The following is a 23,473-nucleotide window of genomic DNA, read 5'->3' as shown; positions in this document are numbered from 1 at the left end:
TTCTGAAGTACTGCCTGGTGCTTCACTTCTCTCCCCTCACACCAACATGAAGACAGCTTATTAGCAAGGTATCTCAGACACTTCTCCCCAGACTGAATACAGCACCTGCAGTAACTGAGGTACAGTGTCAAATCATTCATCCTGCTAGAACATACCACCTGTATCCACTTAACAAACGTGGAAAGATACAGCAGAGTCCAAACCTCCTTGTCCAGCTAGACACAGGTCTGAGGCTCTCCTAAAAAGTGAGAGGACAGGTTGTACTGATACATTACCTCAATTTTTCTGTAAAGAGAGGTACATGCTAATATATATGCTGTTAAATTTCTATATGAAGTGTACCTTGTATCATGTTTGCCTCGCTTCTGCGCACCTAAATAAGAAAAGAGAGGAACCATGACAAACAGCTACAGCAGACAGCAAATACATGTGTATTATTCCAAGATGATGCTGTCTTTTCAGAGCCAGACACTCAGGTTACTGCATCTACCAGCCAGCCCTTTTGCTTAAAGACACACACGACAGTAGCTACCAGAACATCCTGTTCTTCTTTTCCACCATGCCTTGTAGAATCCAGCTGTAGCCATTGTGACCTCTGGCACTGCCCTCACAACCAGCATGGGCTGTTCTGCTGCCCTTAGAGATGAAACTTCTGGTTTTTAAAAGAGATTCCTAGCACAATTCACTCTGAATGGCATTATCATGCAGCTGCTAATAGATAAAAACTACTGAAGACACATCCCATTGCTCTTTTTCCCTCCCTTCACTCCACAGCAAAAAAGGCTTCAGAGACCTCTGCAAAAGCAGTCAAGCTCAACTTCCACAGAGCCCTGTATGGTATTGTATAGGCACAGAGCTGCTTTCTTGACACGGGGCTCCATTTTCCAGTACATAATTTTTACTTCGTGCTAAACAGACTACAGAGTGTGAAAACTCAATTTTTTCGGGTTTGACATTATCGTACAGACAAGAAAACCATCTGCAGTTTTCAGCTTCAGCTTTTGCTCCAAGTTGATATCTTTCTGTTACTTTTTCCAATGCATTTTCAAACCCAGACACTAATTCAGTCTAATTCAGTCAGCTGCTCTCCTACTCTGTGAGAAATGTCTGCTTTTCAGCACGATGCAGGAGTCACTAAACAGCACCTGAGTAGGGTGCTTATAATCCCAGGATGCCACACCACAAAGTAGGCTCCTTGAATCCAGCACTTGCCCCATAAAAGGGCATGAGCTTGCCAGCTGCACAGCCCAGCACTGTTCACTCATGAAGGGTAGAACAGCACCAGTGGTACTTCACTGCAGTCCAATATCACAACCTGTCATATCTTCCTTGTTAAAGAAATCTGGGTAAAGAAAACACAAACTGTATTTAAGCAATAATACCTTCTGGGAATGTCTAGCAACAAGTACTCTGAGGAACAAGCTGTGCCTCTGGCCCTTATACCCTCAGCACTCAACATTCACAGGCTGAGTTAAAATAGCTGACTTAAAAGTCATAAAGTCATAATTGCTATTCTCAGTAATTTTTTTTTTAATGTACCTTTTAACATGCTGCAAAGTTAAACATGGCTTGCATGTTGCCACGGATATGATTTCACGTTTATGAGACTGGTCTTTCCTGGCAGCTAAATGCTGGCATGGGAAGAAATAGCAGAACAGGGTTTTGTTTGGAATTTTGCTTCGTTTAAGATACCAGCTAACTACTTTTCTCATTAACAAGCTTTCAATTTTACTAGAGTTTCTCTAAGAACAGAGTTCATCTCATTGGCATTAAGCATATCACAACTGATCCGCCAGTCTGTGTAAGCAGAGCCCTGACCTCTGTGGCACCACTTATGAGAATCACGGTATAGGGTCAAGCCTGAGTATGTTTACACATCTGCCATGGCTGATATCAGGCACGATACAGTGCATGAAAACATCCTTCATCTTTGCTTGCTTCATTTCTCCACACAGAGAGCAGGGGTTGCGCTAGAACTAACTTTTACTCAGAATAAAAACATTATCAATTCTGACTAAAATAAGGTACTGAAGTTAGGTTTTCATTTGAGGAGAGGCGCAATTTCATTCCATAGAGTCCCAGGAAAAATCTCCAAAATGGAATTGCTAAATCTGTATCAACTTCAAATCAGCTGCATTCATGCAGAAAGGCTAATGGAGCAAGAATAAAACTCAGACTGTCAGGAAGGTATTACCAGTTCAGAATACCATGTCTAAATGTCTCCTTCGCATTCACACCTAATGACTCAGTCCCCACATCTATTTCAAAGACTCTGTATGTACCTCTAGCCCTGCTAGATGACTTATATGGCAAAAGTCACCTGGTCTTCAGTGGGACAACATTTCACCCCTCAGTGAATGAGCCCAAGGATAACTTTTGCCTGCTGGTTGGTTACATGTAGGATTGTATCAACTCAGCTGCTATCACTAGAAAATCTGAAAATAAGATGTAATTGCACAGACAAATCTGGGGATTACACCACACCATGTCCCTCCAAATCAAGCAGCCAGAGTGTTTACCTCTGCCTGTGTGTTGCTGTCATGACAAATTTTGCACCTATTTCAGTGTCAGAGATACATATCAGTCAAACCTGATTTCAGCTTTTGAAGTGGGTGGAGAGCAACACCACCCGTCTCCTGTGCTGGAGCCTGCAAGTAAACTGCATTTTACTCACAAACGTATCTGTAGTTCTGCTGTGTTCTGACTTTAAAATAAAACATCTAATTGGACAGACACCACCAGCAAGTTTCTCCACTCCATGGAGAGTCTTCACAGCCCTCCCACATAGTGAAAATGACTCAGACTAAACTACTAAATTTAGGGCATTGGTATTCTATGTGTTACGCTGGTGTTCATACAAGTAATGCCTTAAACAGTAAATTTCTGAATTAAGCATTCAGGCATCTTTTCTATGCTGCATTTGCCACCGAAACAGAACGGCAATGAAGGTGGGCTGAGGAGGAGGTTATTTAGGTCATGATTTGGCCTGTGTTTTGGCTAGAGCTATATGGGAATTTGAATGAGGTCTGCATGCACTTTTAGAAGTATATAATAACCCAATATCATGATGTTTGATCTCAAGTGATAAGATAGTGCAAGATTAGCTGCCCTTGGGAGATTCCCTTCATCTCAGGCAAGAGACAGCAGGCTTTGACTCACAAATGGGGAGGATTTCTCTTGGGATGACTAGACTAATTCCCACTTCTCAGCATCTAACTCTCCCATCTTTGTGATGTTCCCCTCCTGAAAGGATGGTTCATGAAGCAGCTGCTGAGCTGCTGGTTGCAAATCCATGCAGTCAACTAGATCAGTATTTCTGTAACTCAATATAAAATAGAGAGAATTATTGAAAGTTCTTACTTTGCAAATCATACCCGGCTTCATAAGCAGCAATCACCCATGTAGCAAGGACAAGGTAGCCTGGAAGAAACCCGTGATGGGCAACAGGAAGTTACATGGCTATCACCAGCAAGTCAGGGCTTTGCAGAGTGATTGGCCATGTGGTCACCACCCAGAAAAAAGAACAAGTCCCTGACCCTATGACGAGCAGAAGAAGCAATAAGAGGGATGAGATGAGAAGAGGAAAGGGAGAAAGAGGAGCGCTGATGAACCTTGTCAGTTGAGGTACTCTTTCCTTTCTATATGCTTAAAATCACCAACAAATCAGTGTGAGCCTGAAGTCAGGCCAGAACCTGGCCAAGACATCACACTCTCCTTTAGTCTGACCACACCACCTGCTGAAACCAAAGAGAGTTTACACGGGTATCTCAGGCAAGGACTGAATAGAATCAATGACTCATTTATTAATGAACTTTGGTTCTTAATCTGGTTGCCAGGTGGCTCCAAAAAGGCACAATTTTCTCAAATTTTTGTAGGTTTTGAAACTGCTGAATAATCTTTACAAATGCAGTTCATGATCTGTTACCTGATTAAAACCATGCAATTGCTAAGAGCAATCTGAGCTGTTTACACTGCACATTTCTATCACATACCCTTCCTTTGTTCTTCATCATTGGAGCACAACTCTTCAATAAAAATTAGGTTAATGCAAAAACATTTTAACACTTTCACATAATCTGTTGTAGCTTTCAGGAATGTTTATACTGGTCTGATGCACAATATTTCAACCTGGGAAACTGGGCATTCTTGTCTGAAGTTCTGCAGAACAGGTAAATAATAATTATTTTCAGTAAAACCGACAACTTTTTCTTGTATGACCACCTGCCCTAAGGAAAATTTCCACAGTACAATGTCTATCCTTGTCCTGACCCCACCCAAGAAGCAGTGATCTTAAAAGACCTCAAAGTGCCCTCTTAATGGAATCTTAAAAACACATGCCTAGAAGCAATCTGGAGGGATTATTTAATCTCTTTCCTTGCTCTAAAACAGAATAAATAACTAAGACCATCTCTGAAAAATATTCATCACACTTTTTATAGGAAAACAATTCAGACAAGAATATGCCCCTTTCTCCCTAAGTAATCTGTGCCATGATTTTACTATTCATACAATTAGAGAACATTTTCTTAACACTTGAGCTGTGTTTCTTCACTTTATCACCTCATATTTGCGCAACCAGCCAACTTTGACTGGGTCAAATTACCCAGTCTTATCCCCCAGGTTTTGACTGGTAGCAGTCAGAGAATATAATGAAGGAAAGATGTTGAAAGATCAAGAGATACTAAGATCAGAATATCTATATGATATCTACTGTATACTAGTTGCCCTATAAACAGGGAAATTACATTAGTTAAATATTAATTACTCTTGGAAATTACGTTTTCAAATAATTTTACAATTTAGGTCCACACAAACTGTATGACAAATCTGTCCTACTATCGGTCCAGGACCCCAAATCTCTTTCTTGAGTGGATCTCCAACTTCATTAACACTTCCTTCTTTAGAATACTTAAAGGGGACTTGTGAAAAAGTTAGGGACAAGCTTTTTAGCAAAGCCTGTAGGATAGGACAGGGCATGATGTTTTTAAACTAAAAGAAGTCGGAATTAGACTGCATGTAAGGAAGTAATTTTTTACAACAAAGGTGGTAGAACAATGATACAGGTTGCCCAGAGAGGCAGTGGATGCTCCATCCCTGGAAACACTCAAGGTCAGGCTGGACTGGGCTCTGAGTGACCTGATTTAGTAGCAAATGTCCCTGCTCACTGAAGGGGGCTTGGACTAGACGGCCTTTAAAGGTCCCTTTCAACCCAAACCATTCCGTGATTCTGTGGACAAGTAAATCTTTCTTGGTAAAACTCATTTAAAATATCTCCCTAATAACTTCTACCTTGTGAAACAGAGTTGCCTCAATATATCCTACCACGGTGATACATTAAAGGGGTTTTCCCATATTGCCTTTCCAAGCAATATCCAAATAAAATGTCCCTTGCTACTAATGAGTAATGAGTGCTTCCAAGAGTTGCTTAAAAGCATCCTTCTACTTGTCCCAGGCAGGTGGCTTAAATGACACCCACCTGTCAAAGAGGCTCTGCTCTTTCTCTTTCTATCCTCACCCATACAAGTCTGTCCTTCATTAATCCACAACTTCAGAACAAGCATGGATAATGATTCTTTATTTCTCCAAGCCTGTCCTTACATTAGGAGCTCTATGAATGTTCCAGTCCTGCGACTGATCCCAGCAAATTTCTAACATATCTATGAAATTTTTAATTTTACTCTGTTGCTACAATGTCAGGTTCTTTTCCCACATTTGTACTGATGTTTCCTTCTTAACCTTCTAAAGGTGCTGCTGTAATATTAACTCTTTTAAACCTTTGCACTGACCTCTTTCAAAATGAACATAACATTTTCCCACTAGGTTGGTGAAGGTTGCCCTGTGATAGAGCCTGATTTCTTCATCATCTAAGAGAAATTCACATCCCTGCCTTCAAAGTACGACAGTAGCAAGTGCCAAATATGTCATTTACACACTTTTTATTGGAAAATGAAGTGGTTTGGTATTCCTGAATTGAAACACTTAATTTCAGTGAGCTGAACCAAAGCAAAATACTTTGATCTGACCCAGTTTGACTTCAGTTTGTCTCATCTGTCTAAAGTGTGCCTCTGTGTCCAAGCTTTTTCCCATGATCCAGCACTACAGTAGGTAAGAGGAGAGATTGCAAAACACCTTTGGTTAGATAATGCAGAAATGGGAGTGGCTGTAAGAAACAATCAGGATACAATGCTTCCTGTCCCAAAAATACCACAGCAGTTCACACAAATGGCTCAGACTCAATATTAAGTAACACACAGAAACCCAGCTCAACAGTTTTGAAATGGATCAAACTGACTCAAAGCAAAGTATTTCAGTAATAGTGTCCTGCCAAGTCTGAATTAAATTTCAATCTCATGGATTTTTTGCATAGAAGTCACTTGAACACCAAGTATTTTTTAACATAATATAATTAGCAACTGTAGAAACAGATCAGTCATCATGACTTGCTGCACAGGAAGATCAGAATACTGATTCATACATACTTTATATACACTGAATTGGTTCAGAAACCCAGCACTTTTACATCTTCTTCATACTATGACAGTTCAAATGGAGGCCTTTGCTCTCCAATGGTTTGCACATGATAGGAAGTGATGCTAATCATGAGAACCACCAGAAAATTCTTTTGAGCCAATTAGATGGCATCAGACACAATGATATTAGTCATCCACTCCTCAATCTGAGGAGAAGGAACCAAAAATTGTCATTGTCATCTATTCCTGAAGCTGCAAAAGACATGAGGGAAGTGTACTATTTCCCATTCTTCTTGTAATCATTGTTGAACAAAGTGACATAAGCTGCAATTTCCTGTTCCTCTTTTAGAATGGTGGTTACTCTCTGTGCAGGTTACAAGAGAGACTTTGATCTCATTTAACTGCTTCATACTCCCTCTGCTCTTTCTTGATCACCACATGACCCAGAAAGAAAAGGAGACCAGAAAATGTTGCCATTAGCCTGATGCCATTAGCCTCTGCAGCTTGCAAGATGAGTGAAATGTGATTGCTGATTAACAGTGACAGAGGACAGAGTTGTCATACATGGTGCCATGACTCAGCACACCAGTGAGAATAATTAGAAAAGCATGAAAAATGGCAACCAACATGTGGAAAAGTGAACACTCAAGGAAAATCTTCCAAAAAGCTGATAGTGAAGTGTAGGTGTACAAGAGATTACAGGTGACCTTGCCCCTGATAAGTCACAGCTATATTAATTACCAAAGAATAGCCTTGCCCTTAATGGGTCACAGCTGTGACTAATAAAAATAAGTGTGAGACAAGGGGTGGGTTGGCTGGCCAAGGATCTTGAAGAAAGAGAACCTGAAGGAGGTATAGGAGCTCTGAGGAAGAAGGAACAGAAGGTACTGAAGGAATGTTTCAAAAGGACTGGAGGACTGACTGAACGTGAGAGAGAAGGAATCTGCTGTGAGGTCAGTCTAGGTCTGCAGTTAGACCCTGCAGTGGGTGTGTGCGCCCACTGAGTCTGTAATTAGTCGGAGCCAGGATAGATAATCTGTAAAAGGAATAAACCGGGACCCTTTCCATGTTGTTAAATGAGAGTCTGTGTCTTGGCTCATTTCTACCCTTAACAAGAGGGCTGCAGCAACAGTGAAGCATCAGAAGATGCTACTTGCAGAGGGGTTCAAAGTGGAGGGCTGTAAGAACAGATCGCGGAATAACACTGTAGCAGAGGGACAGACTGCCCTGGAGCAGCCAGTCTAACAAAATCACACTACTGAGATCAGTAAGTACCACTGATCTCAGTGAGCTGTGAGGTGGGGGAAGTCCAGGAGGAACCGATATGAGGAGAGGTTGATGAAACCCTATTTTTCCATAGCAGGATGGTTTGCGAATCCCAGAGATGCTGGTGTAGCAATCTATCACTTTCACCCCAGCCAGGAGACTACCCAGCAGCCCTGGTGAGCACAGAGATCTGTGTACATGACGTTGTTCCAATGTGAGAGGCACCTTTGAAGCAGTCAACAGCTACATATGTCTCCAAGGTACAGGCTGGCCAGTTCTGGAAATATAAACTCTTGAAATCCCTCCAACACATTTTTGGAAGACAGAGGCAGTGAAAAAGAGGATGAAAAATCAGAAATATCAACCATTCTAACAGAGGGTAAATAGACCAAGTTAATAGTAAAGTAATGTTCTTAAGAAGAATAAGAAAGATCTGTGGCTGAGAACTCAAGATGCATCTAGCACATCAAAGGTTTTCATGGCATCTGGTCTTCTAGGATGACATTTTGGTTCTCTGCCCCGTTAGAATTTGCCCTTGAAGGATTTTACGGGCTAGATCCTCAGGCAGAGTAAACTCCAATGCTGCTTTTTAGAAGCAGGACAACTTCAAGCAGGAGAGAGTTATGCCTCAGATCTCAGACTGGTAGAATAGTTTTTTCAGGAGATCTACATCTGACAACTTCACAATGAAAGGAAATGTTATCCGTGGCATGAAACTGCAATTCAACAATTGTAAATTGACTTTATGAGAAGTCATGTTAACAGATAGTATAAAATCCAAGTGGCAAAGATCAAAACTACTTCTACACGTTTCGTCCTTTGTGTGTGTGTGTGTTTCAGCCCCAGAGAGACAGATTATGACTCAAGAACTGGAGCTAATTAAACTATAACATACTAGAAGGAGATTTGGCTGTGTTGATATATCTGGAGTGTGGTACAGCAAGATATTCCTCTTTAAACACTGAGATACCTCCCCAGGATTTCTCATAATTATGAAATAATTCAGAGTATCTCTAGAAGAAGTCTTAGATTTGAATGCCAACCCTAAAACATGTCTGAACTAGATAAATCAAGTAATCCAAGACCACATTTGCATATCTATAAAAAGAAGATGAAGTAGTAACTGCACTCTGCAGTTGCTGCTAGGCCTTTCTACATCCAGTTGCATTGAATCCAGATCCATTCTCTCCAAGAGATGGTATCTAAGTTTCCCTGATCTGTTTTTCACACTGTCCAGTAGAAATAACTTGATCACAGTGAAGTAAGACTCACATCAGCCCTCTTTTTCTCAGATAGAGATCTTCCAGAACCTGTAAAGATACACCTTTAATATTCCAATGCGCAATTTTAACAAATGCCTTTTTTGCACCATGCTAACAATATAAAAAGTCTCTAACTCTGAGGTGGCCCCTGCTTTGCTTGGTGAATGGATGAAGCAACATTGACCTAAGAGGTGTTGATGTATCCCACAGGAAGGAGAACAAACTTTCAGTGCAGAGCATCTTCACACCAGTACACTTTTCTCCAGCCTCTAACTGACCTAGACATACTGCTGGCAAAATAAAACTAGGAGTGAGTTTCTGATAGATGAACTCTACTAGCACCTTCTATTAGGCTATATGTCCAACCTAGTTGTCCATGCATATCCTGCCAGAAGTTACAACTGCCCCTGCAGAGTCAGCAAAAGTGAACGTCTCTCTATGTCTCATTGGGCAAGAGATGCTTACTGAAGACATGGCAAAGAGGAGCTCTGGGCATATGCAGTATGCTCAAGCATCTGCAGCAAATCAATGTGTCTGCAGGCAACAGATGCCTTTGCAGACATGCAGCACTCCAGGCTCTTTTAATGCTCATTTGCATTTAAATACTGCTAATTGGAACTCAAACTCATACTTTCCTGGCTCTGAGCAAGAAAAGCATACCCCTTTAGCCTAGAGTTAATGCCTAGACTTAGCTAATTGTCCTGGCTCTCTCCACCACCAACAGAGACAGGCAGCACTGCTATATGATTCAGTCTCCTAAATACATAATGAATCACTCTGGCCACCTTCAGTGAAGAAGAGACACACAAGAGTGCCCATACATGTGGCTTAGACTACAGACCTGACCTCTAGATAGCTCAAGAAGGATAAGATATAGCCTACTTGAACGGCCTTTTCTTTTGAATGTATCCAGTGGTCAAGGCAAATAAAAAAGGAACTCGGACTGTGGCTTCTTGACACCATAAGCGTACAAAGATAAAATGAAAGCAGGAATCCAAACACACTAGTATTAATTACAGTAACACAAACGGCAGTTCCTGTAGAAGTCAAGTGCTGTTCCACGTGAAATTCAGCCTGTGTGTAGATGTGTTATCACACATCTGCCCAATATGAAGGCCACTGCCAATTCACTGCTGTGTATGTTTTCAGTCAGAAAAGAAATGAAGGCATTGATACAAGAGTCTGAAAACTAGGTCATGAGATTCCTTCTGCATGATGCTGGTGTCCTGCATGAAACTTCCTGTCCAGACATACACCTGCAACCTCATGCTTTCATCATAGCTTTGACTTACATCCTTTGCTTGGCTTCTGCAGTATTTTTAAACCTTCCAGAGAGGGTCTGCTTAGGCCCAAGCTGCACTTCTGGGGTAGGGCAAGGAAGAACAAGGCTCTGCCAGTGGGAAAGCAGACTCTCCTCCTGGTCTCAAAGCTTCTGTGGGGGCACACCGGGCAGGGCAGGCTGCCAGGCTTCTCTCAGCAAGAGCTGCATTGCGAGAAATGACCCAAGGGATCCACTACATCGTACAGAGTCACAATATTTACATGCACAGACCTTTTGCTCCAGTGTTCCTGGAGCAGCTGCGCTTTCTGCAGCAAGGGCTCTGCCATGTCCATGAGAGGGCTGCTCAAGGCCCATTGGAACAGGGCCAGGCACTGGATCAAGTTTGGCTGGCTCTGAAACATCCAGCTGTGTAGCGTGACATGTCCCTTTATCTCCTGGAGGGAATGGGATTTTATGCATCTTCATTCTAAACACAAGAAGCAGGTAGCTAGATGAAATACAGCACAGTCAGGCTCTGAAAAAACTTCTTGTAGGTGAGAAGACTGCAAGTGACATACATTATTCTTCATTAAACATTTTGCTGATCTCTGATTGCTCTCCCTCTGAAAAAAACCTAACTATTCTTTTTAGATGGGAATTTTGACCAGAGTCATTGAGATGTCTTTACACATAGATCTGGCATAGAGACTGCAATGGCAGTGACATATTTACCTGGCTGGGCTTGTGCCTTCCCTGTGGCTGAGGCAGAAGAGCAAATGTCTATGTCAGCTACATCTGAAAAGAAAAAGGGTTTCTGTTTGAGTCAGCACACGGCATCAGGTAGCCAGGAATTGACTGTTCCACTGGGCTCTGGCCACTTAGGACAATCAGCTTTTGAAAGATTAGTCACATTGAAGTGTATGCTACCAATTGAAATATGTTTATTATGCAATATAAGCTGAATGCTTTGAGAGCACTACTTACAGCACTTTGTCCTGTACAACTCCCTGTAGGATCCTACTTCCAAGCTTATAAGCTCACCAGGCTCTCTAGACCAAGCTCTGTATGTGCTGTAGATAGATACACCACAAACCAAGAGTAGCAGGAGGACACAGTTTCTTCCCTGCAAGTATATCATAAATAATACAAATCAGACTATGAACGATGGGAGAAGACTATCAAGTGTATGCAACAGTCATGACTTACACCTACCAGAAATGTGTGCCAACACATCACATCAATTGACTTTCTTTTCACTTGGTCTGCATCTGACCTTGCCGTGTTCATTCCAGTAATAGAACAGCTTCAACCTCAAAGTTATCTTTCAAATAACATCTTTCAACTGATAACATGCTCCCACACTTAAATTAACCAAACTTTTAACTACATTTCAGCCTATTTTTTGTATACAGGTTTAATGCCAGAATAGGTGGGAAAATGAAATAGTTTCTTTTTAACAAAAATATGTGTTTTAGTAATAAAGCACATGTCAAAGTCAACAATCAAACAGCTCATGCAATGCAAGGTAATGCATGTTTTCATTCCAATTATAGGTTTCTTAATTTAGTAAATAGGATTTCTGACTGCATTTAAAGAAGAAATCAGCAAATCAATATTAAATTTTCTGTAGAAGAAAGAGTCATAAAATAACTCAGGTTACCACAGAAACAAATTTAAGCAAACTGGTGCCACAAAACAAATAATTAGGCAGAAAGAATAATTTAATGCCTTCAAAAATTAATGATTTATGATGCTATGTCATGTTTGGGACATAAATATTTATTATCTTGCATTTTTTGTTCCTTCAAGCCTTTCTAATAAAGGGCAACTCAGCCAAGTCCAAGAAGTGAACAGTAAGACAATATGATGTTATATTTGCCTCTTCCTTGAGAAGCACAAAGCACATCTTATGTCAAATTACTCCATGCACAGGGAACACTGCAATACTGTGTACCTACAGCCATCCATGGATTGCAGGATTAGACTCCTGTGTATACCCAGCAGCAGTCTAATAAATTTAAATTAAACTGCCATAAAGTAGACAGGGGCAGTCTTTTTAGTCTTTCCCTACAGTACAGCAAAAAATGTACTGTGCTTTGTATTTGCCTTATTACTTAGTTCTTCCTGCCAAGAAGCAAGTTTCCCTAAACAGAAGCAGAGACAGAACTTTAAGGTTTAAATCCTTATGCTCTTCCAGCTGGACATCAGCAATATCCATTTCTTCAACAACTCACAGTGCAAAGGGTTGTTATCTTCTCTGCAGGACTCTAATCTGATAAGGAGCCAAAACTCAAGCCAAATCTCAGCAAAAAAAGGAAGGAAAAATATTGTCTTCCTCTTTTTTTTCTCCCTGCTCACAGAACACTACCAAACTGGCCTTTAGTATAAGTTCAGCTCACAGAAGTAATTCTTGAAAGCCCACTAGTGGAGAGTGCATTTCCTTCTCCTTTCAGGTTGAAAAAGAAACTTTCAGTGAGTCTAATGTAATGGAGTATTTGTCTATATCAAAAACACCTTGACCTCTCCAGCCACAAGATTAAATACCAGCAGCCCACTCTGTCACTAGTTCACTATCAGGAAATTACATGGGAGGAAAGACACAATTCACATAAAATTCACAGAGAGAAAAATAGTAAAAAGAAAAAAAAGGCATCGGTAGAGGTGGGAGTGAATGAACAAGCTTAATAATAAAGCCAGTAAAAAGGAAAATACCCTCTGGCCAATTGATAATAAAAGGTTACTTGAGGCATAGGGTCAGATCCTGAGCAACACAAACTGGCCCATCTTCTCCAACCTCAGCAAAGTAACAGTGATTTACAGCAGCTGCAAAAAGCCTCAGGAGACAAAAAAACCCAGCTATAAAAATGGAACTGGAGGCCCACATCTTGAAAAGCATCCACTCACTTTTAGCACCAGACTGAGGTACAGAGGTGACTCTGAGGGTTTGGTTCTGTGGGGGAGTTCCTGTGAAGTAAGCTAAAGTGTGAATTTACACTGTATTTATTCTGGATCTTAAGTAGGCTGTAAATTCATACCCAACCTATTTTATAGGGATTTCCCCAAGTAGATAAGCCCTAAATTTGCCTCCTAATCATTGAGGTATACAAAATAAATAGATGCTTTCCAAACTGCAGACCCACACAGGAATCTCTCTCTTGCTTGTAGGGACAAGTGGGTACTGAATAAAATTTATTGTATTGTAGTCCTGCAAGCACATGGTGTCCTTCTTTTGACCACTGACCCCAAGGCCCCCCTCCAGTCATCTTCTTCAATATCTTTTGAAACCCCTGTAGCTGTTCCAGCTTCATGGCAGACTTCCATACCCTGGCCTCCTGGCTTCTCCCTTCCCCATTCCAGTTCCACATATGGAGGTTCACATTTCTTTATCTACTCACCCCTGACCCTCAGTGGGAACAGTAATTCCTCATCCTCATGCAGAGGTGCTGTCTCCTACCAGTTTCCTACCTCTGAACCAACCTAATCATGCTCTGATCATTCATGTCTCATTCACCCCCAGAAGCACTGGATCCTTGGGTTAATGCATGTCCTTTGAAACCTCCTTCAGAGTCACAAGGTCAACTCCATGCCAAGAAATGCCAAGAAACTGGGCAAGATTATTCACACTTGCTAAGCAGAAAGATGCTTTCACACACAGCCGAACGGGCAGCCAGAGGCCTTTGGCAGGAGCCAAGAGGAAGCAGCTGGTATGGTCACAGCTTCACCAGGGTCCTCAGGACAGGGATTTGGTCTTCAGCGGGCTAGGGTGACCAGCTTGAATCACACAATGCCTGGGCTCTTTTTCTGGGAGTGGCAGCGAGGCTGTAATGGAGCAGAGCATTTATGCCTTGACTAATCTGGGACATTGCACTGCTTGAAAAGCTGCCTGTGTTCGCTCAGGTGTCAAAGTCTCACCTGTGGCCATACCACTCTTATACAGTGACAGCACTGTATCCTGAAGGATCCTTTTCAATAAGTCATTTTAGTAATATTCTCTGTCACCTGAAGCAAACACCAGGTTTCTCAAAAGCAGCCTGGAATGCTTTCCTTCAGTGAAATGCCTGATTTTGCAAAACATAGAAGTCTGAAAGTCAGTTAACACTTAGAAGTTTTCATTTTCAGGGTATAATTTTTTTTCATTTGTAGCTTTCCCAGGCTTTTCCTGTCTATCATCTCCCTCTCAGTGTTTAAAACTCCACAGCCAAGCTATTCTAAATCCTTACTGAGCCTACTACTTGAAAGGTAACAGGGATAACGACCAGCATATTCCCTAAACAGGGCACCGCACAGAATTCAGACACCAAAAGACATGCAGCAAGACAAAGGAAAGGGCCTTCTATGTTATTTCAACCAACCTACTATCCCCTGAAATCACTGGCAATACTAATCTATTTATCTTGCAAGTAGACAAATGTACATGACTTTCCCATGCCGTAACACATTGATTAAACTTAGACTATTTCAGCCAGATCATATTTCTCAAACAAAAATCAGACCTTATTAACCTTCAAAGGAAATTCCACATAAAAACACAGCATCAAAAATCCAGGAGCATGTAAGAGTTCCGTCTGTGTTCCAGTCAGAATTCACTGAATCCTTTTAACTGCTTCAGTTGCAATGTTTCCAGAAGAACAGTGAGCTATCCTTTGAAAGCTAGCCAGTAGAAGGGTCATGGCTCTCCTTCTTACTCTGTCACATAGTAGGAAGGCCTTTATGCCCTGCTAAATGCGAAATATTTTAGAAAAACAAAACCAGGAAACAAATTGGGATTTGGTCAAGAGTTCATGCTGACTGAATCACTGTGGTGTGGAAACCACCAGCTCTAAAGATGGAAAGTCCAGAGCCATCTATTACCTCAAAAAAAGAAAAGAAGAAAAAAAGAAAAAGAGGCCCTCAAGACCCATTTAGTTTGCTGGTAAGCTCACCCAACATATAAAACATAAAAGAGGCTACCTATTGACAGATGCCTTGACCTTTTTCCTCTTCATCTCTCTCAGATCACAGCCAGCAATTTGATCTGCACCATAGTTTTTCATATCGGGTGCAGTGAGAATTGCTTAAATGTCATTCCCTGACTCAACATGCAGAAATGCTGTAGGGTCAGGGCACTGTTTCTTCCCTCCACATCCTCCACCTATTGCCCTCTTCAGCCTTTCCTCAAGGGAAAAAAAAACCCTACATACTTTACAGATTGAATATGGCCAGTTTCAAAGCAGAGATTCATTCAGACTTCTCTTGATTGCCTCTAGTAATCTGAGAGATTCCAAGGAAATATTGTTCAGAAGCAATTAAGGTCAATTGCTCTTGGAGAGATAATGGGCACATTTAGGGAGGCATCACAGCCATTTTGAAAGAGGCCTGCAAAATCTTGACATTGTTAAAATGTGTCTTCACAACTGTTGATAAGATCTAGTATGTCTGTGTTGTGCTGGTGCCTTTCATCACCTTTCACAAGCCAAAATCTTACCAGCAAATCATGTTAGCAAACTTTAACAGGCAGTGTTGTGCCCATTGCTTGTAGCAAGAACAGTTCTTGACAACAACTTCACCATACATCTTTTACTTTCCTTGTTTCCAAAGTACTGGCCTACAGAAACACACTATACTTAGGCACTAAATAAATTTGTCTCAGCTAACCATCACATTATTTGACATAATGCTGTCACTAAAGCCAAGAATCCTATCAGCTTCTAGACTCACCTGAATGCTGTACAGCCTTTTTGTCCATGCTGGATGGGGTAACCAAGAGCTGCAGCACAAAAGGGATGAACCTGTGCTGCAGAACAAGAGAGCTGATCCAGAGACTAAATATTGTAACATGAGGAAAACTATGATCAGCAGTTCTGCAACATATTTCCTTACACAGACTTACCTCCATCATTTATTCTTTCTCTGTTCCCCCGCTCTGCAAAATGGTACTTTTATATAACAGTCTCTGTGAGAAAATGGTATGAAGTGGCACAGAGAACATGGAAATACCTTTGAATCTATGATAACGCCACATTACCAATCAGTCATCTTAAACACTCAAAAATGAACGATTCCAGAGAATGTTACAGTGGAAGTGACTCAAAAAAGACTGAAGAATCAACACTCTTACTGAACTGAATTCAGTTGTGCGAGTGTATGCTTTAAAGGTCTGATAAGTGATTTACCATAGTGATTCCATTTGGAAAGCAGTCTTTGCTGCTAGCTGGCAGTTTACTCTGTAGAAAGATGCTTATAATTTTCAATGTTATTTCACAGCACTGATGTCAATGACCACAGAAACCTTTCAACTGAGAAAGTATGTTCCATGATGTCATGAGAAAAAGATTTATAAAAACTGCACAATCGAAAGCCTAGGACTGCTGTGCTTTAGTTTTGCACACTTAACGGAGCTGGTGCTACAAAGTACTTCTAGCCCTATCAAAATTTCACAGGCAATATGTCAGAAGGCAATCCATCCTGAAGTACTAAATCACTGTAGACTTCAGATACATACCAACTTTACCTACAGAGGCTTTCATCAACCAATGAATCATTCTCCCTTTCTCTTTCCTGCATGGCTTGTAAGGCACGACAGCTCCTGGTGACCTGCTCTGGTGCCCTAGTCCTTTGGACTTTCACTGCTTTCTGCTCCACATGCTGCCAGCACCTGTAACATGAAATAGTACATTCTGAGTACTCCCTTTGCCCCTTCCCATTACATCACTGTTCAAGTCTGGTGCAGCAGTGTGCTTCTGAAGTCCCACTTACTGTGCAGTCCCCAAGCACAGACCAGATTCCTTCCAGATGAAACTAAGCGGAAGAGGTACCCCAGCAGCTCAGGCAAAGTACACAGGCCTCAGACAGCATGCAGGCCAGGGAACCTCAGCAGAGCTGCACCTTTCCAGGTCCACTCCTAGTTCCTACTACTGTCATTTGTGGAGAAATTGCCTTGGAGATCAGACATTCTTTCTCCTCCAGGCAAACTTAACAAATCTTTTCTACTCTGTACAATGACACCAAACTTACTTTGCTGTCCTCCAACCCCTCCAAAAAACAGCTTGATGCCTGTCTTTTCAGGCATTTACCTAGCCAGCACCTCCACTAAATCATAACATTTGAACTGTTATATTTTTGGACTAGTCATTAAAATTGTCATCATTTAGGTCCTTGCCCATCTGCCAGTATTCTGTCACTCACCTCTTTTACCTATTTCTGCTCTTCCTTTTGGACTCACTTGTCCTGTTACTATGATTTTAGCTATGAATAACACCAAATTAATCTGAAGTAGCAACATTTTCTGTGATTTCTTAGATTTCATGTGACTGAATTACTGTGTAAGTTCTACCAGCACAATCTGAACCTTCACATTACCTATAAAGAAATCATGTCCTTTTCTCTCTCCACGAACTGCAGCATCTCTTTGTGAGCTAACCCAGGACACACAGAACTGAATGGAAGGACCTTAGCTGACTGCAAGAGGCAGTCCCCTAAATGCACTTAATGAAGTCATTCAAACAACTGATGCTATTTATGTTGAATTTCATGACTATATGACATTCAGAGATAACCATATATGTTCTGAGTCATTAGCAAATACATTTTTCCTATTATACAATCTGAAAAAAAGACTGGTTTTGCTCTAATGTAAGAATCAAATTTATATACAAGACCTTTAGGAAACAGACACACCTCTAAATGCAAAGAACAAACATTTGCATTACCTATTTATATTAAAATATGCAGAAATTTCCAAAGTGTTCAGCCAACTTATAAATTTTTATAACTTCTTCGAATTGTTAACATTTTTTTAACATACAGCATTATTTCAGCTTTGTGAAAGGCTCAATAACAATCTTTCTAGTCTGGAAAAAGGGAAAGAACATTATAATAAAGAATGCAGAATAAATAAAAACAAAACAGTACAAGCCGTACATCCACGCATACAAAGACAACTTTCATGGTGAGCTATAAGCAAGTATAATAACACAATGTGCTGCATGTTGATTTCACCAGTGAAAAGAATTTCTCCAGTTATTGAAGATTTTCCTGGCAGAATTTCAGAAAAAAAATTCTGACATTCTCCCAATCTGACTTCTGTGCAATGCAAGTCATGCACATTTTAAATACCAATGAATAATACTGCCTTTCTTCTGAGAACTGTTAACAGCTGTAGAAACTATTATAGCCTGCTTAAAGTCATGTCTCTGTAGTCAATACTTTCCAGACACTTAGCAATACTAAAGCTATTCCTGGGACGAAACTAGAATCGCCATGTGAGTACAAAGTTTGATTTATGTTGAAGTGAAACAACAAACATCTGATCTTTCCTCTTTTTAAAAAGCCATTCACATAAACACAAGAATCAGCTGCATAACTAGAAAGTGATGTTACAAATTTACAGAAACTGGACAAAGAAAGACCACCCACAGTTACCTTCAAAAAGAAAAGATTTGTGAAAGGGTGAAGATGTTTGGTTAAGATACTTTGTACAGCCATGGCCACCCTAACATCTTCGTGGTGAGGCTATGGTTTTTATGAGTGTAGTTTCATGAATCTAGTTTTTCAACTTTTCTGAAATACACAAAATTATCAGCAGTCCAGTCCAATATCTTGGCAATGCTCATCACTAGTGTACTAACATTATTTTTTTCACATCACAGAGCCCAGGTGGGAACAGGAGAAATGCTCTGTTATGGCTACTCTGACATTTTTGAAATTATGACTGGAAAAAGAGACAAAACGCAAGTGGAACAAGTGCAAACCTCAAAAGGCATAAGATTTCAGATTATGTTCTATAGATTCACATATATTGCTAAGATTCCTCATTCTAACAAACTGCCACCAAAATTCCTTTTTTTTTTACACATCTTCACTTTTCAAGAAATAAAAACACCTGAGGAAATATTATCAGATCTGTGGAGTGTTTATGATCTCTGACAAAGACAGCAATTTATTTGACCAGTAACAATAATGAAGTGAGGATTAAGCTAATTTCAAGTTAAGAGTCTCTTCCTCTAGAAGAGTACCATAAATCAATCAGGAAGCCTTAAGCAGCTTCAAATTAATTCTCCAGCGTCTTCTAGATTAATTCTAAATCTTTAGCTCTTAAAGTATCTAGAAAGGTTAAAGATAAGCTAATTGTTCGTCTCATTATTACTTTTTCTTCAGTCAGTAAGTTACCTTATTTATAGCATCACACTTCATCTTCTAATCAGAGCTTTCATGGCAGTTTTGTTGTATTACCAGTATGGCACAGGGACACCTCCACCTTCTCCAGCAGACATGCAAGTAGTAGAATAACCTGTGTGCCCTTCTTCTGCCCCAGGTGCCATCAAACACAGCTCTCCAAACAGTCCCTGTGCTTGGCTGGGGGAAATATGACTATGGTATCAGTGTTGCTTTCCAAAAAGCTTCTATTAGCTCCACCAGTAACCTTTACTAAAAGGTATGACTGGTGCAGTTGCCCAAGGATGGAAACTGACTGTCACTAAAACCTGATTTGCCCACCCCCACTGTAATGGGACTGAGCAGAACCGAGGACTCCAGAGGCAAAACAAAGCTTGAAATTCAAAATGCAGACCTAACACAGAGCAGAAATGCTGTCATCCCCTCTGCTTTCAGGTCAAATTTAAGTTCTTGCACTCAAGGTCCCAGTTTGCCTCTACAAAGTCATATCTCAGGCTTTTCCCAACCCCTCTGCTTTTCTTCCTCCCTACTCACTCACTGTGCTTTTCTCACTCCTTTTGTCCTTGCCTGTTTCCTTTTCTCCTCTGTGCTCTGAGCCTTATGCATGCTGCTCTCTGGGCTAAGATCTCTCCCCCGGGAAGGCTTTGGAGGTTCTATCTCAATAAATTTGGGATAACACTCAAATCCAACGAGAGTAAAGCTGACCCATATCATTGGGGATCTCTTGCCAAGCATCCCCCGTCCTTCCTCTTGCCTCATCTTGTCTTTAATGTTTGTAACTCTGTTTTCTTCTTCTCCTTAGATGTTGGCCTATACTTCATATTTGCCAATTTTGCCATACTCAGACTGAGAGTTCCTACAGACAGAGGACCAAGTTGTTAGATTTTCCCTTACTTTGTCTATAAAATGTTGTCTATTAAATGTTTTCCCATAAAAGAGATGAGCAATTTACAACACCAAAGGAAGGAAAAAGTATGCACATAAGAGGGAAGAGGGCACACTATTTTCTCAAATTGTAATAAGTAACTAAGGAACTACTTTTTCCAAATTCACTGATCATATATATAAGGCAAAAAGGCATTGTTTAGAAAAAAGCATAAGAAAGGCAACCAAGGTTACTAGAAATTATCACATTCTTTAGTCTGGGAATATCAGCTGGGCTCCGGCTCTTAATTCAGCAGTTACAAGGTAATTCCGCAAGTACAATCCTCTAGGGACTGCAAATGAAAATAAAAGTCATGTTCAAATCAACCGATTTCAAGGTCACAGATTTGAAATCAAGGCAGCAGGGAACCAAAAAGCCTTGCAAAACTTACAAAATAAGCAGAAATCAGGATGCAACCAGGAAACTCTCACAGGTGTAACGCCAACCTGGATCTGCTAAACTCAGTGGTCAGTTGTTCCACTGAATATACGAAGAAAAATTAGGCTGTGAGTTAAGAGATCAGATAATTTGTAATGGGAGACTAACAGTGGACCACATGGAAAAATAAGTGGCTTGGAATGCAGACAAGCTTAGAGAGAGGGTGAAGCAATGGCTGTTTTGAGAACCCCTATTGGACACTGCTATAAAGTGCTAATAACACATGTCAAATGCACTATCGGCTGCAACAAGGGCAAAAGGAGTTAAACAACCTTACATAATGATACAAAAAAAGTGATTTAATCCATCACAAAAAAGAAATGTAACAGAAAAATCTCTAGCATGTAGGCGTAAGTGTGAGAATAGATCTTCCCAGCAATAGATTAGGAAAATCTGAACTTTGGCACTATTACCAGAGTGACAAAACTTTTAGACAGGTTACCTCTTTACCTGTCTGTGGGTAGGAAAGTCGCTTATAACTGAAAAAAACTCTTAAGCAACCTTCTGTGCTGTTTTCTATTGCAATAATTGTACATTGACTGCTCAGAACTGAATGGTGCCTAGTATCATTATTCCAACACATGTAACTACCCATCCAGATATTTACACTGCGTCTCTCCTACTGCAGAGAGACTACAAATATGAGCACAGGGGCAAACAATACTATTAACACTTCCCTTTTAGGCTGGTATTGCTATGTTAGGGCAGTCCACAGGCAGGTGCTGTCGTTTCTGATAAGCCTGTTGGATAACAGCAACAGGAATCTGTCAGATGCAGCCCACACACAGGATGCGTCCCGCACAGCATCCTGACCTCCTCCAAAGAAGTTTCATTTTAGAATTCTATGGAACATGTTACAAATACCAGCTGGCACTGTGTGATGGATCAGAGAGAAAAGGAAAGGCACAATGGGCAGTACAAATAACATGAAACATCCTCCGAGGGCAGCACTGGGCTTGCTGGAGCGTGCTGTGTGCTTGCTTAAAGGAACAGGCAATATCTGTGTGACAGAGGGACCCTTGGCCCATCAAACAAGGAAATGCGCAAAGGCACTTTTGTGCTTCTCATGCAATTCCCTGACCCTGCAGTTGCCAGAAGATTAGCACTGTCTTAAAGACAATTCAAGAAGCTTCAGGCTTGGCCAAGAATAAATCTAGTAATAAAAAAACTAATAAAGAATAAGTGCCCTTACCTTCACAGGATCATATTCACACCACAAGCAACTCCTTTTTCCCCAGCGAAAGGCCCTCACCAGTGCATAAGAAAATGTCAAACGCGTTGCACATTGCCTCACTACAACTACACAGCCTGCCATCTCTTCTTCCCAGGACAAGGAAATTCTGAGGGACCTACTTACTCCTGATTTCCACCTTCTTTACACCACTTGAGGTGAAAAGCTGATGGAGATGAACAACCAGTCACACCTCCTAGGCAGACAATCAGAGGCTCCCTAGTAGAAGAGCCTTTGCACACCCAACCACAACAGCTCAGAGTGCTTCTGCTCCAATGCAAGAGGTTACCAGATCCACAGGAGAGCTTTAAACTTTCAATTATCAGATCACTCACCTGAGCCTGTGAGACAAATATATGTCCTCTGTCTCCCACCCTGTTGCAAGCAAACTTCCCACTACTGGAGAGGGATAGATGATTGGATAGGTGTCAATACTTTTGAGCTACACAAATATATTTGGAAGAGCATTTCAGCAGCATGCTGAGAGTTGGGGTTCAGTATGGTATGCAACAAATAACGGCACTACTGTCTTTTTAACAAAAAGTTTTTTTTAAAAAGTCCCTGACATTGTGATTTTGCTTTTGAAAATTGTATTAAGACCTGTGCAGAAACAATTAGCAAAAAAGAGATTAATGAAGGCCAACAAAATTACTCACCAGTCCCTCACTAGGAAGTGATATCATTGCATCACATCTCCATGAGAACGGCAGAAGAGATGCATTGTTTCACAGGACATAAGTCCTGTATTCTCCAAAATAAAAGTATTAAATCTGCAAGTGTGTATGACAAACGAGAGGAGGAAAATTGCCTGGGCAGTGACAATCAGATGCTTGTAAACAGTACAGAACATTTACAATCTGGTCTGGGATAAACTGCAAGCTGAGAGTATATTGTACAAATTATACCACAGTCCAACTAGATTATTTTCTATCTGATCCATCACTTCTTGCTTAATCCCTCAAGCCAAATTCAGTGAAATCCTTTCCCGCTCTTTGTTTAGCAGCCATATAGTGAGTGTGTTCTCACACTCTCTTACCTAACTCAGTCCCACGCTCTCTGACCCACATCTTTCCATTTCAGAACAGGCACTCAGTCTTGCCAGGGATTTATACACCCTAGCAGTACACCTGCTCCTACCCTTTGCCATGCCCAACATCATTACCCAGGGGTCCCAGTGCTTCTTAGGTCAAAAGGCACAGGACTGCTGCACAGCCAGGTGGCCTAGGGAACCCCAAAGCTCTCCCAATCCCTGTGTTACACGGATTCTTGCCCTGCGGCTCACACTAAGGAGAAGCTGGATACGTGTATGAGGCTGCTAGGGAGGCAGAGAGTAAGGAAGTTTTAGGTTTCAGCACGTATGCCATGTCGTCTTCAAGGATGACACACTGGATAACAGGTTTTTAGCTCTTAGAACCATACCTCCTATTGGATATGCTCTCTGCAGTTATTCTAGGCAGTATTAGCTTG

At 41.0% G+C, this 23,473-nt stretch overlaps 1 long non-coding RNA gene across 2 annotated transcripts in view; it reads right to left on the bottom strand.

Annotated features, from left to right (window-relative positions):
- Positions 1-23,473, bottom strand: part of LOC106856755 (uncharacterized) — a 109,485-nt gene that overhangs the window by 73,864 nt on the left and 12,148 nt on the right. For both annotated transcript variants that reach the window (XR_015805087.1, XR_015805088.1), the window contains exons 2-4: positions 16,741-16,893; positions 11,244-11,382; positions 10,992-11,054 (exon numbers count right to left, since the gene is read on the bottom strand). This is a non-coding gene — a long non-coding RNA (uncharacterized LOC106856755). The remainder of the gene's footprint in view (positions 1-10,991; positions 11,055-11,243; positions 11,383-16,740; positions 16,894-23,473) is intronic.

Source organism: Sturnus vulgaris, chromosome 8, assembly GCF_052056855.1.
Source record: "Sturnus vulgaris isolate bStuVul1 chromosome 8, bStuVul1.hap1, whole genome shotgun sequence".
NCBI lineage: Eukaryota > Metazoa > Chordata > Aves > Passeriformes > Sturnidae > Sturnus > Sturnus vulgaris.
This window is presented reverse-complemented; position numbering and strand designations above follow the sequence as displayed.